This window comes from Tamandua tetradactyla, chromosome 4 (assembly GCF_023851605.1).
Source record: "Tamandua tetradactyla isolate mTamTet1 chromosome 4, mTamTet1.pri, whole genome shotgun sequence".
NCBI classification, from domain to species: domain Eukaryota; kingdom Metazoa; phylum Chordata; class Mammalia; order Pilosa; family Myrmecophagidae; genus Tamandua; species Tamandua tetradactyla.
The window spans coordinates 142,812,403-142,825,980 of NC_135330.1; the positions used below are offsets into that span (position 1 = coordinate 142,812,403).

The following is a 13,578-nucleotide window of genomic DNA, read 5'->3' on the forward strand; positions in this document are numbered from 1 at the left end:
GAAGGGAAGACAGGTGGTAAACAAGTAAACAAATAGCAAACCTAATGTCAGGAAATGTGAAGTGCTATGCAGAACACAAAACAGTGCGGAAGCAAAGAAGGATTGGGGGACGCGATTGAGGACCGGCCTCACAGAAGGCCTCTGAAGAGCTAAGACCTAAATGAGGAAAGAGCGGCACCAATTAAAATCCTGAGGAAGAGCAGCCCCCCCCCAGGTAGCTAATGGAAAGGCCACAAAGTATGGTGCGGTGGTCAGCCAAAACAAAGGTGGGAGGAGGGCTGGAATGCTTGGAACACGGTGGAAGGCTTTGAGGCTTATAAAAATCAGGAATTTATGGACTCACGGTCTTGATGCTAGAAGTCCAAAATCAAGGTGACAGCAAGGCAAGGCTTTCTCTGCAAAATCTGTTAACATTTTGGTACTGGCTGCCAGGGAACTCTGAGTTTCCCTGGCTTGAATCCTGGCTCCCAGTTACAAAGCATTGTCTTCTCCCTGCCCTTCCAGGTTCTGCTGAGTTCCAGTCTCATTTTCCCTTATTCTGGCTTCTGATTTCTGTCTCCTTATAAAGCCTCCAGTAATTCAAATTAAGATCCAATCTCATTCAGTTGGGCCGCACCTTAATTTAAATAACATCCTCAAGAGAGTCCCATTTACAGCGGGTTCACACTCATGGGAATGCTGACTGAGATTAGGTCACAGGGGCCCTGGAAGGCCAGCTGGGTGTCCCAGAGCTGTAAACTCAGCCCAAGGCCCTCCACCTTCCCGCCCCGCCCTAGAAAGCACGGGCTGCCCTGGGGGGCTGAAGTTACCTTCAGATGGTGTCTGTCCATTGAAGGAAAGGGTGAAAGAGGAAAAATCAAGCCACTTTCTCTTCACAGGCCTGGGGGGCACCTGCAGGGACTTTCGGGAATCTACAGGCAGCGTTGGAAGCTACATTTCAACGGTCTCCAAAGACAACTTCATATCTATATAATTTAACAGAAGAGGTCAGAAAATATTAGGCAAACAGAAGTGTGTAGCATATTGAACAAGAGGAACATCTCTGGAAGCAGTAGCGGAAGTCCTAATTCTGCAGGAACTTTGAACAAAACTGAAGGCATATCAGGATCAAGAGGCACAAGGTTTAAAAGTAAAAGTAACCAAACTGAAAAAGGAACTAATTTTAGTTGCACAAAGACTAGAAGAACTTCTCACAAAGAACCAACAGCTCAGAGAGAACAGAAAGTCCTTCCTGAAACCATTAAGGTTTTAGAAGACGGGTTAAAAGCAGGATTATGTGATCACTGTGCCTTTACTGAAGAACATAGGTGGAAAAGCAGAAAGAGTTTGAAAATATCTGGCAACAGAATCTTAAACTTATCACGTAGCTTATGAATGAAAAAAACACTCTACAGGAAGAAAATAAAAAGTTTTCTGAACAGCAGCAGAAAATTGGGAATGATCAATAACATCAAGCAACTGACCTTGAATATGAGGAAAATGTTATTCCAGATTCACCAATATCAGCTTTTTCATTTCCTGGAGCTAGCCAGTTTGGAAGAAAGGAGAACCTTCACGTCCGATATATAGAGCAAACCCATATGAAATTGGAGAACTCTGTATGTACAAATGAATTGAGAAAAGTTCCAAAGTTTTCACAACATAATCCTAGTGAAAGTGAAATTCTAGTGGCTGACACTTATGATCAAAGTCCATCTTCCATGACTAAATATATGGAACAAGCAGCTATCCCACTAAGTCTTCTTTTCAGTGAGGTATACTTCTTGCTGAAACACTCAGACTTATTGTTCAAACAGACTCTAAGCTCAAGATCCCATGAATTCTCTTGGTGATGAGTTCTACCTCTGTCTGGAAGGAGTTAGAAGAAACAAACTTTTGTAGAATCCACAAAAAAATGATAAAAGATGGTTTATAAGATTTTCAGATTCAACTTCAAAGACTTCTCCCCAAGAAGAACTGACTACTCAGGTATCATCTCCTAGATGTGGAGCTAACTCTAATGTGAAAAATAGTCTAGGTTTGAATGCAAGCTTGCCATCTTCTCTTTTAGAGCTTGGGGAAAAAATAAGACTGCCTGAAAACAGACCCTTTTGGCAAGACTTCTAAGTCCAGATCAGAAAAACTTAGATCAAAATCTGAAGATCGTGTCTTTTTCACACATCATAATTTTAGGTCTGAAGTGAACACGATCATAAGCCAGTCATCTGCTAAAAAGCAGATGCTTTTAAATAAAAATACACCTGAGTCCATAGGTGCATAGGATAGTACTGACAATATTAACAATGCCATTAATGATAAAGACAAATATTTAGTGCCACTGAAACCACTTGAGAGGCAGAACACCCAAAAGGAAGAAAATTGAGGGAAAAAATAAACATAAAGTAAGTTTCCTCCAAGCCTCTTTTGATTAAGAAAATGCTTTTCCTTCTCCAATGGAGAGTCATTTTTCCATTAATAACGACTATGTGATGGATAAGCTTCTGGATCTATCTGATTGGTTTTCAACTATTCAATGTCAAGAGAGAAGCCAGATGCTTCTTTTATCCAGGGTATGAACAGATGAGTAAAAAAAAATATGGATTAAATAAATAAATAATGCTGGGACAAAGGGTAAAATAAAGTGGGTAGATGGAAATGCTGGTGGTCAATGGGAGGAAGGGGTAAGGGGTATGGGATGTATGTTTTTTTCTTTTTTCTTTTTTTTTCTTTTTCTGGAGTGATGCAAATGTTCTAAAAAATGATTCTGGTGATGAATGCACAACTATGCAATGATATTGTGAGCCACTGATTGTATACCACGTATAGAATGCATGTGTGTGAAGATATATCAATACAAATATTCAAGGAAAAAAAGAGAGAGAGCAGGAAGCCAAAGTGAGACCTCTGAAAACAGGTCTAGGCAAGTGACTCTTTATGAGGCTTTGAAACCATTCCAGAGATTTATTCCTCAAGTCGTAAGGCCTTGGGCGGGAGCGTGTGCTGACCAGATTCCCCAGAGGATTCCCGTGTACAAGATGGCATCCTCCAGTCCTTGAGTAAATCCTTTCTAGATATTAAAGCACCACTACAAATAAAAGAAGAAAATCCTTTCTGCAAAATCCCTCTACATCCACATGAAAGTTTGGAGACAGAGAGTATTTTTGATGACGTGAAGGGTGCTGGTTTTCAAGGGCCAAGAAAAAGGAAAAAACAGGTCAGTCCAAGTTCACCAACTTCAGTTAAAATCCATGTAGAAATGCTAAAACAAAATCTCTACAAAACAATGAAGACATATCTTCTGAAAATAACCAGTGGAGTACAGATTCAGGAGCAGACTTTTCTTATTATAAAATGGATATTACTCTAATTGATAAGGATGGCAGTCAGTCAGAATTAGGAGGAGTAACTTATGTGGGCATGGACTGCATGTAAGTTAGTGGAACTGTGCTTTTAAAGATGAGGAAGCAAGAGCAGAAAGGAGAAAAAAGTCCAAATGGAGAATGAAAATGAATGATAGCTTGGAAGACACGTTTGAGCGGACAACGTATGAAGAAAATGAATCCTGTTTAGTAGATAGTTGCCTCCAAGTAGCAGATAAAGAGGAGGAATTATCAGCAGCCCCAAACACCCAAGGTGATTAACAGGATAAAGTCAAACAGAAAGCATGTGTGGAGCCATATTTTAAAGATGAAGAAAGAGAGACTAGCCAACAAAGTTGTTCTCATATTGAGGTGGCTCAGAAAAAAGAAGAGAGAAGAAGAAAATTGCATGGAAATACATATAAGGAATGTGAAATTTATTAGGCAGACATACCAGTAGAAGAATGAGAAAAGAAGTTGGCTTACTGCTCAAGACACTGATTCTGCTACATTCCACCCAACACACCAGAGAATTTCTGTGAAAATAATTTTCCTTCCACTCAAATTTTTATGGAGAGAAGTTATGTTAAAGAACATCTTGATCCTTGTACTCATCCAAAAAGATGGCAGTGATACAATAAATGTTTTCTCCAAAAGGGAAGGAACAGAATACACCAATGTAAGTGAAAACTTAAAGGCAATTTTTTTTCCTTTTTTGTTATTTATAGTTCATATTAAACCTAATTTTTAAAATCATCATTAAAAAAAAAGAAGATGACTAAATTGGGATATATAGTTCAGTTCCACACAATGAGAAAAACAGCAATATTTTAACCATTAAAGGATAAAAATGCATCACAAGCATTTCAAATACAGATAGAAACAAAAACATGGGACCACTTCTCTGGGATGCATAAATGAAAATTAAGACAATTTTGAGAAATAATTTTACACTGTTCACAGAAGCAACAATATTAGAACACCTGGTAAAGTTTTGGAGAAATTGATGATAGTGACTCAATGCCATGAAATAAATTAAAATAATCTTTCTATGGAAAACAAAATTACAATATGTAGTAGACACCCTAAATATGTTTCTATTGGCTGAGTCAGATTATTTTCAACTCAGGCTGAGAATATCAAGAGAAGCAAAATGATAAAATGCATACAGAAGTTCAATGCAGCATTGTCCTTTAAAATAAAATAATAAAAACCCACTTATATCCTTAATATTAAAGAAATGGAATAAGGAAACTACATCAAAATGATAAAATATGTGGTCACTAAAGATAACTTTAAGAACTTTTTTGGAAACTTGGAAACAATATAGACCCATGGTTGAAAACACAAGCACTCAAATCGGAGAAACAGGACAGGAGTTGAAGTCTGTCTCTGTCATATATAAATTCTGTGAACTAAATTTTCTCAACTCTAAAATAGACATAGCACCATGGTAACAGTGACGACTAATTGAGCACTGTCTATGTGCCATGTATTGTTTCCAAACATACATATTGACTCAGTTTTCTTGCAACCCTCTGGAAAAAATATTGGGATTAAAAGTGAAAGAAACAGCTACCTCCTGAAGGAAGTGCAGTTGCCAGAACCTGAACCTAGGAGCTTGGAACAGAGCACTTGAAGGTGCAGCACCAACTGCTGAGGAGAGGCTGCCATTCAAAACTGGTTGTAAGGATTGAAGAATGCTGAAAGAAGCTGGAGGCTGGACTCTAAATGCAGTCTAATGGATGGAGTTCATTGCCACTGCTGGGACCACACTGTCAAGAATAGTAAAAAATAAGAAATTACTTCTTCCCATTTTCTTATCTTCCAATCTCCCTAAAGTTTTTCTATTGACCAAACCTATAAACAAACTGGGAAAGGCATCTGGGAAATGTAATTTATGTAGTGCCTGCTCCAGCATCATAGGGAACAATAGATGGAACTGAAAGATTGAATACATTTATTAGCATGAGTTCCTCAGAAAGCAGGGTGCAAGGAAAAATTTACTTGCTGCTATTTTATTAGGGCATTCAATTCCAAGAAAACAGGAGTAAGTGAAAAGCAGCATGAAGCAGAAAATCAGGGAGAGTAATAGAGGGGTGTTTCCAAGCTAGCCACCACTGAGTATCAAATGCACCTGTTTACTGCATCTCCTGAACTATCTTCCAAGAAACCTCATGAACTACTGGGTCTCAGGGGGGAGAAGGAAGCAAAATTTACCAGCTAGCTTCTGTCCCCCGTTGGTCACATGGTAAAAATTCACCCACATTCCACATTGCCACACAAAGGCATCCCATTCTTCAAAGACAACAAGGAAACTCAGGACAGGAGAGGATAGGGAGATGGTGCAGGCATGAGAAGAGGCATCACTGGGTTGTGCTTGAGCACAGACAGTTGCTTCCGAGGTGGCTGGTCAGTTCCACACAAATTCGGTCTCACAGTGGCTGGAGTGAAACAGTGGCCAAAGGCTCTGAACACAGTTAAAACCAAAAGAATATTAGGAGGGTCAGCTGATATATCTGATACAGAACTAAGTAAGGAGCATGGATTCACACAGGTGGTACATAGTACAATATTTGAATGTATTCAACACCAGCTAGGGGAATCATATAATTCACCAACCAAACTGGACATTTTTGTCCAAGGCTAACGCTAAGATGGACCAGTCTCTGGGCCAGCTGCCATAAGTTGGTGCTTCCCCAAAACAGTACGTGTGACCTCTCTAGGCATAGCTAGCAGAACTACATAAGAATTTTAAAATTAGGTGAAGCATAGGGGAAGAAAAATTAAATAGGAATACAATTGTTTTCTATAAAATTCTTAAAATTTATTTTAATTTATTAAACAATTTTCAAAATAGTTATTAGATAAAATGGGGAAATGGCATGCCATATTTATAATATTCTGTATTTATTGACATCTTTGGCCTTTAAATTAAGAGTAATGCAAACATATCTTCTTACTCTGGGTAGTATTCAGGAACTGTCCTTTTCTCTCCTCCTAGTGACCATCCCTCTTAACTCTTTTTGCACTGAAATCTAGGGATTTCTGAATCAGCTGAAGAGAAAAGTAACATCTCTGTTCAAGACATTCCCATGAAAGCGCTCTCCTTTCTACTTTTACTAATTTCAGCTAAGCAAAAAAGATCGCAAGCAGAGAATTCCACAGTAGCAATGGCAAGTGAAAGAATCAAGGTAGGAGAGGAACATGGAAAACCTCCTGCCCGTGCACTACAGCACCAGTCTATTAGCTTTATTAATGCTTTCCTGTTCCTTCTAAATTTGCTCTTCTAAAGGCAGCACACATGGCTTTATATGTTTTCATGGGGCAGATGTTTCTGATATGATTTCAGGAAGTACAAATCCCTTTTTAAGGAAAAGAATAGGCTGGACTGGAGTGCTAATCGATTTCAGTGGGAAGCCTACAGCCCAGTGTGCTGCCTGAACGGTCCTCAGCTGGCCAGTCCTCACAAGCCCAGATGCCAAGCTGTGGACAATTGTCTCCAGGCAGCACCATCTGGTTCCAAGGAAATCTCCCCAGGCACTTGGCTGGCAGCTTCAGGGTGGCCTTGGGTCTGCCATGTGGGGAGGCTGTCTGGATTTTCCTAACACGTCAAAACACATTTCCCCTCCAGAGTTAGCATTCGATTAGATTTTCTTTCTTTGAGGACAACACTAGACAGTTGAGTTCTTCTTAAGAGGAACTTACTAGAAAGTAAAATTGAGCTCAATTATCTTTCCTCACTGTTGGGAGAATCACATTTCTCCGTTAGGACAACCAAACACAGATTCTCAAAGGGTGTGTTGCTGAATCAAGTTCCCACAAAATACTGCAAGAAAAAAGGGCCCAATAGTCACATAGGTTTGGAAAATGCTGCGCATTGCATCCCTTCCTTAGATGCTCACCATGCAAATTAGGTAGTCAGGGCTCTGAGAACTCCTGAAGTTAGAAACAATTACTTTGGCAAATTTTAACCCAGCATGTCCCAGATTGAGGAGAACACAGAATTCCAATTCAGCTACATTGTAGCCCATAAATTGTGTAACTTGCTCACAAGAGGGAATCATCAGAATATACCAAGCTGCAATCAATCATCAAAGGGGGTTGGTAGCCTCAGGGCAGCTAGCATGGGCTGCACTAGAGAGGACAAATATCTCCTACTTCTTTTATTTTCTATTGTTGTAAGGATGTCACATGTATTTTGTGAACTGGGCAGAATTCATTTATTCTTGTTTTCCTCCATTCAACATATATTAACCATGTCCTTGCTAGTACCAACACAGTGCCAGGTACTGCCATATTTGCCAGGGCTTCTGTAACAAACTAGCCTAGGTTAGTTGGTTTACACAACAGGAATCTATCGTCTTCGAGTTCTGAAGGCTAGAAGTTAGGATTTGCCACAGGGTGCTTTCTTTAGAAGACTTGCTTACTAGCAAGTTCTCACTGGTCCAGAGACAGGTAAATCCTTTCACAGGAGTTCAGGGGCCTTGATTAAATCTATCAGAGTGTGGAACAGGACAAGGAAGGAGCACTGAAGCAAAGAGTAAAGACAAGGAATAGATCATGAGTGCTCTTTTGGAGTCAAAACACAAAACTCATGACAGCCAACCATCGGGTTTGACAACTCAATAAAATTCTGTGCAGCACTAGAAAAAGATTATCTATGAGCAAGGACCATTTCAAATAGCGCATAGTAGACATATTATGGAGTTTAAACAAAGAATAACACTGTATTTCAAATTGTACTAGTAATAATGCCATATTCACAAATGGGTATTCAGCAGCAAATTATTGGATAAATAAAAAAATATTTCACATTCTCACTTCAAGGATCATTCACAGTTTCACAATTCAAAAAAAAAATCCACCAGATTCTAAAATTTGAGAAAATAAAGGAAACGTAACATTTGTAGAGCTTCTTATGTGCCAAGAAACGTTTTGGGAACCATACATTTATTTAATGTGTGCATTCCATGAGAGCAGTGGTGACTTTTACTCAGATTGCTTAATATATCCCTAATACCTAGCACTGTGCTGATACTAATAGGTGCATGGTAAATATTTGTTGAGTGAAGTAGAAGAAAAATAAATGAATTCCATCTCATAATTTAATCCTCAAGATAAATACCTGAGGAAGATACTGAACTCCAAAATACTTTCATAAAAACTATTGTTTTGCACTCTTTCTTAGATTATGCAATCTTTGAGAGACGAATGCTCTGTGATCAATGAAGTGTTCCTTAACTTCTTATAAACCAGCTCTTAGATAAATGTTTATTTCACATCTCTATTCTACATGAAAGAGCATTTATTAAATACATCCATTATCACCTTGTCAATTGCTGTTTTGAATTTCTAAGAGACTATATAAATTCTTAGCAAGGATATGTAGAGTCCTAAATTAAATGCATGCAAATACTGTACTTTAAAGTTAATTGTGAAAATGTATAACTCTCTTACTCCAGGCCTTGGCTAATACCTCTCCTTTCTTCACTTGAGCTGGGGTTTAGCAATGAGCTACTATGGGACTCACAGACTCGTGCCCAGGTTAATGCTTCTCCTCAGCTGGCCAAGCCCAAGCTGCCCATCCCTGCCTTAACTCTACTGTTGTGGGTGGGTATGCCCTACACACACCACTTCCCAGCTACCTTATTTTAGGTTTAATTTTTACTCTTAAAAATGAACAATGGAGGGGGGTGCAAGGGTTGTTTTGTGGTAGTATTCTCACCTGCCATGCGGGAGACCTTGGTTTGATTCCTGGCCCATGCACTTCCCAAAAACAAACAAGGAAAACAAACAAAACAACAAAAATTCAACAAATGGTGCTGTAATAACAGGATACTCACATGGAAAAAGAATGAAATGTGACACCCACCATACAGCATACAAAACAAAAAAAATTAACCACAGGAATTCAAAGGAAATAAATAAAAGGAAATTGTAAAGCTCTGTACAGCCAATCATAGCATAAAAATAACAGCAATCCAGTGACCAAGTCAGGTCAGCAGCCTGCTATACTGCTGGGTTAACTTTCCTGGTTTTACTTTAAAGGCCCCTTGACCTTATTTATATAGCAGTGTATCTCCATCATACCACACCCTTAATGAGGTCATTTATCCATCATATCCGATGGAGTGTGTCTTAAGTAACACATCCTTTATTCTGAGAAATGCCTGAGAAGGCAACCACTCTGGTAGTTAAGGGAATTATCCGTATAGCTAAGGAAGTGGGACTTTTTTACCCCCCTAGAAACCAGTGGTCATATTTTAGGCTTCAGAGCTTTTTTTAATGCCATAGTTAGCAATGAATTATTTAGCAATTATATTAGAATCCTTGCAAATAAATGAACATCAGTTAATTATGTTGAATACTTAATAAGGAAACCTGGTTTGATTTCCTAAAAATCTCTTTACAAACAATAATGTACAGGGAATAGAAATTAAGTGAGCATCTTATATCTACATATACATCAACTATCTCCAGAGTCAAAGTGACTGGTTTGAGTAAAATCTCTTATTTTCTCTGTTCTGTATGAACGAAAAGTGTTAATGATCAGTGAAATGTCTCAGAGTCAGGCAGCTCAAAGAAAGGGGGAGAAAACAAAGGACAAGAATAATTCTAATCAAAAGTACTGCTCCCTGAGAATTTGAGGGTTGACATTCAGTATGAAAAGCAGGCTCTGGAAAGACTGTTTGTGCTCCCCGCCCCCGTGTGTCTTGATCGGACTGCTCAGGATTTAATTATGAAAATCACTCTCCTTTCAGTGAGGGACAGCGAACAGAGGTGTAGGAGTTCTCCTGACTCCCTCTTCAAGGCAGGCCCCCTGTGTGAAAGAGATTTAGTCCCGTGAAACCTGTGCTTCAAGGAGGACAAGGCAAAAATCCAAGTTATTTCCTGCAAATTCAAAGTGCCCTCTGCCTCTCGTTCAGCGGTGCTGATGGGAGCCGCTGCAGCCGCCTCCCGCCGGGTGACTGATGTCCCCGCGGTGGGCAGGACCGCACAGGCGGCCGGCCGGGAGCCGGTTCCGAGCCCACAGCCCATCAGAGCAGGAGGTATCCATGGGCAGGAAAATCGACAGCTATAGAAAACCGACTGGTGGTGGAGACAGATCAATAATGATTCTATGAAAATTAAACCCAGGCTGAAAAGGGGTGAAAAGCACCTATTAAAGCTCTAAAGCGCTAAGTAGCCACGGAGGGGCCAAGCTGCTAAATGACCTCTTGGGTCTTTTCCCAGCCCCGAGCTCCCTGATTCCGTGTGACCATTCACTAGCATCTTATCAGCTCATTATCTCAGATGACAGGGTCCCGGGACCTTCACTGTATAAACAATTGCTTAGAGAACAGAAGAAAACCAGGGTGGACCCGGCTAGCTTTTATTTGTACCTAGAGGCTCTGGAAGGATTACCAAATGAAAGTCTGGGGGCTGTGTCAGGGCTGACAGTGGCACACAGAATGCAGCCCAGAGACATTTTTACAAAACAAAGAAGGGGGCAAATATTATGTAATCAAGAGTGAGGCTTTCCCCCTTCCACAATTGTGATCATGCAGTTATCTAACTTATCTCCTTCAGTCGCCAAATGGTCATTTTCAAGACATGCTCTAAAAGTGAATAAAAAAAGAAAAATTCCAAAGAAAATTCAATACTTCACTCCCTCCCCAACTGACATATGAAAGCCATTTGATATCATTGTAATTGAATTAACATGCTATTTAAACCCAACCTTACAAATTAAAGCCTTTGTTTTTATTAGACCAGAGAAGGTCTTAAGGTACGTAAGTGGCTTTCGGGTGGAAAATCTCTTCATTTTTTCCATCCAACTCCACAGCGTGAGGAAATGATGTAACCCCCAAAGGCATGGGATAAAAAAATATAGCCCTAATTGTCCTGTCAACTCAGAGACCCTCAGAATGTCAGAGTGTGTCCTTTCCCATGTTCACAGCTGTGCTGGCTCCATCTGTGTGAGGATTGGAAACTCACTGGAGGGCTTGGGGCCAGGACCAGAGAGAAAGGGGGTGCTGGCACTGTGGGGGATGCTCTTTTAAAATACTGTATGATTCCAACTGTATGACATTCTGGAAAAAGCAAAACTATACAGGCAGTGAAAACATCAGTGGTTGCCAGGGGTTTGGGGGAGGCAGAGGTGGGTAGGGAAGGATGAATTGGTGGACCACGGAGCATTTTTAGGGCAGTGAAACTCTTCTTCATGTTATTATAATGGCAGATAGGAGACACTATGCATTTGTTAAAACCCATAGAACTGTACAAGTGAAATCTAATGTAAACTATGGACTTTAATTAGTAATAAGGTACCAGTGTTGGTTCATCAACTATAATAAATGTACCACACTAATTCAAGATGTGAATTAATAGCAGAAAATGGGGCAGGGAGCTGGAAAGGTGATATATGGGAACTCAGTACTTCACGCACAATTTTTTTGGAAGCCTAAAACTGCTCTAAAATGAAGTTTACTAAAGAATGAGACTGCGTTTGCCCTGCCTGTGCCTACTCTGCTCCCAGGTGTTCTGTATAAGTGTCCTCAAATAGGAAGCAAAGATAAAGTGACGAGATCTTATGTTGGTCTGCCTTTTACACCTCACAAAGCATTCCTCCTATTATTCTTCCTTTGATGAACAAAAATCTTGTGGGGTAGTCAGGACAGTTACTTTTTTTTTTGCAACAACATCATGTAGATGTTTTTAAAATGCTAAGTAATTTGCTCAAGATACCACAGCTACAAAGAGGCAGAGCATGTGCGAGGACTCAAGCCTCTGAAGCTTGGTCTTGTGTAGCTTCTGCTGCAGGCTTGCATCCCACAATCCTTTGCAAGAAGAGGCTTGGGTCATTCTTAGAAATGTAGACAGTAAACTTTGAAATCACCCCCAGACGCAGGGAGCAGACAGACTGTATTTCCCCTTTCTTACCTAGGAAAGTTCAGCTGCAATCAGAGAAGCTTTGAAACAAATAAAATTTGAGTATTCATCATGTGGTAGGCTAAATAGTAGTCCCTGAATATGCCCCTATGCTGACCCCCCGTATCTGTGAATGTGTTACCTTACATTGCAAAAGGGACTTTGCAGACTGAGATTAAATTGAAGCTATTAAGAGAGATTATCCTGGATTATATAGGTGGGTCCAATGAAATCACAAGGATCCTTATAAGAGGAAGGCACAATAGTTAGAGAAAGCAGAGAAGGAATGTGACAACAGAGCAAAGGCAGGAAAGGAGATGAGACAACAGAAACAGAAGTCAGAGAGGGAGAGGGAGAAATCAGAAAATGCAGCATTGCTGGCTTTGAAGATGGTGAAGGGACCATGAGCCAAGGAATACGGCAGCCTCTGGAAGCTAGAAAAGGAAAGGAACAGATTCTTCCCTAGAGCCTCCAGAAGGAACACAGCCCTGCCAACATCTGGATTTTAGCCCAGTGAGAGTCATGCTAAACTTCTTATCTATAGAACTGTAAAATAATAAATTGGTGTTCTTTTAAGCCACTCAATGTGTGGGATCATTTGTTCAACAGCAATAGGAATCTAATACACATAACAAGCCAGCTTTACTTCCCAATAGCCACAAAATATGTTCCCATAAAACTGAACCCACAATGGCCATACTGACCCACTGAAATTTGAGAAACAACTGCCAAAGGAAAGTATTTTGGCTTACTATAGAACTAGCAGCTAATAATTATTTTGTGCTAATATGTGCCATCTTCTACATCCTTTATATGTGCCTGTGTGTTTATATGGATCTTGTTTTATCCTCACAATAATCCTAATTATTTAACCTGTGTGTGTCTCACTTTCCCCAACTCTAAAATGGGTATGATGAAAGTGCCTGACTTATATATTGTGGGGGGAACCCAACCTCCAAGATAACCTCCAATGATCACTCTCCTGGTATACATGTACAGTCTCCTCCCATGTGGAATAGGCTAACTTGTGTCATGAATAGGATATTACAGAAATGACAGTTATGAATTTTGAGGCTAGGTCATAAAAGTTACTGTCTTCTGTCTTGCTGCTTTGCTTCACTTACTCTAGAGGATGTCAGATGCCCACAGCCCTAAGAAGAGGTCCACCTAATAAGAACTGAGTCCTTCTGCTGACGGCCAGCACTAGCTTGTCAGGCATGTGATGGGAGCCACCAGGACAGTGGATCCTCCTGCCCTCGTCAGGCTTTCAGAACACTGTGGCTTGGCTGAGGTCTTGCCCGTAACCTCATGGCAGGGCCTGAAACCA

At 40.2% G+C, this 13,578-nt stretch overlaps 1 pseudogene; it reads left to right on the forward strand.

The window, feature by feature from the left end:
- Positions 1-239: 239 nt before the first annotated feature.
- On the forward strand, positions 240-10,422 carry LOC143680514 (DNA endonuclease RBBP8-like; annotated as a pseudogene).
- The last annotated feature ends 3,156 nt before the right edge of the window (positions 10,423-13,578 follow it).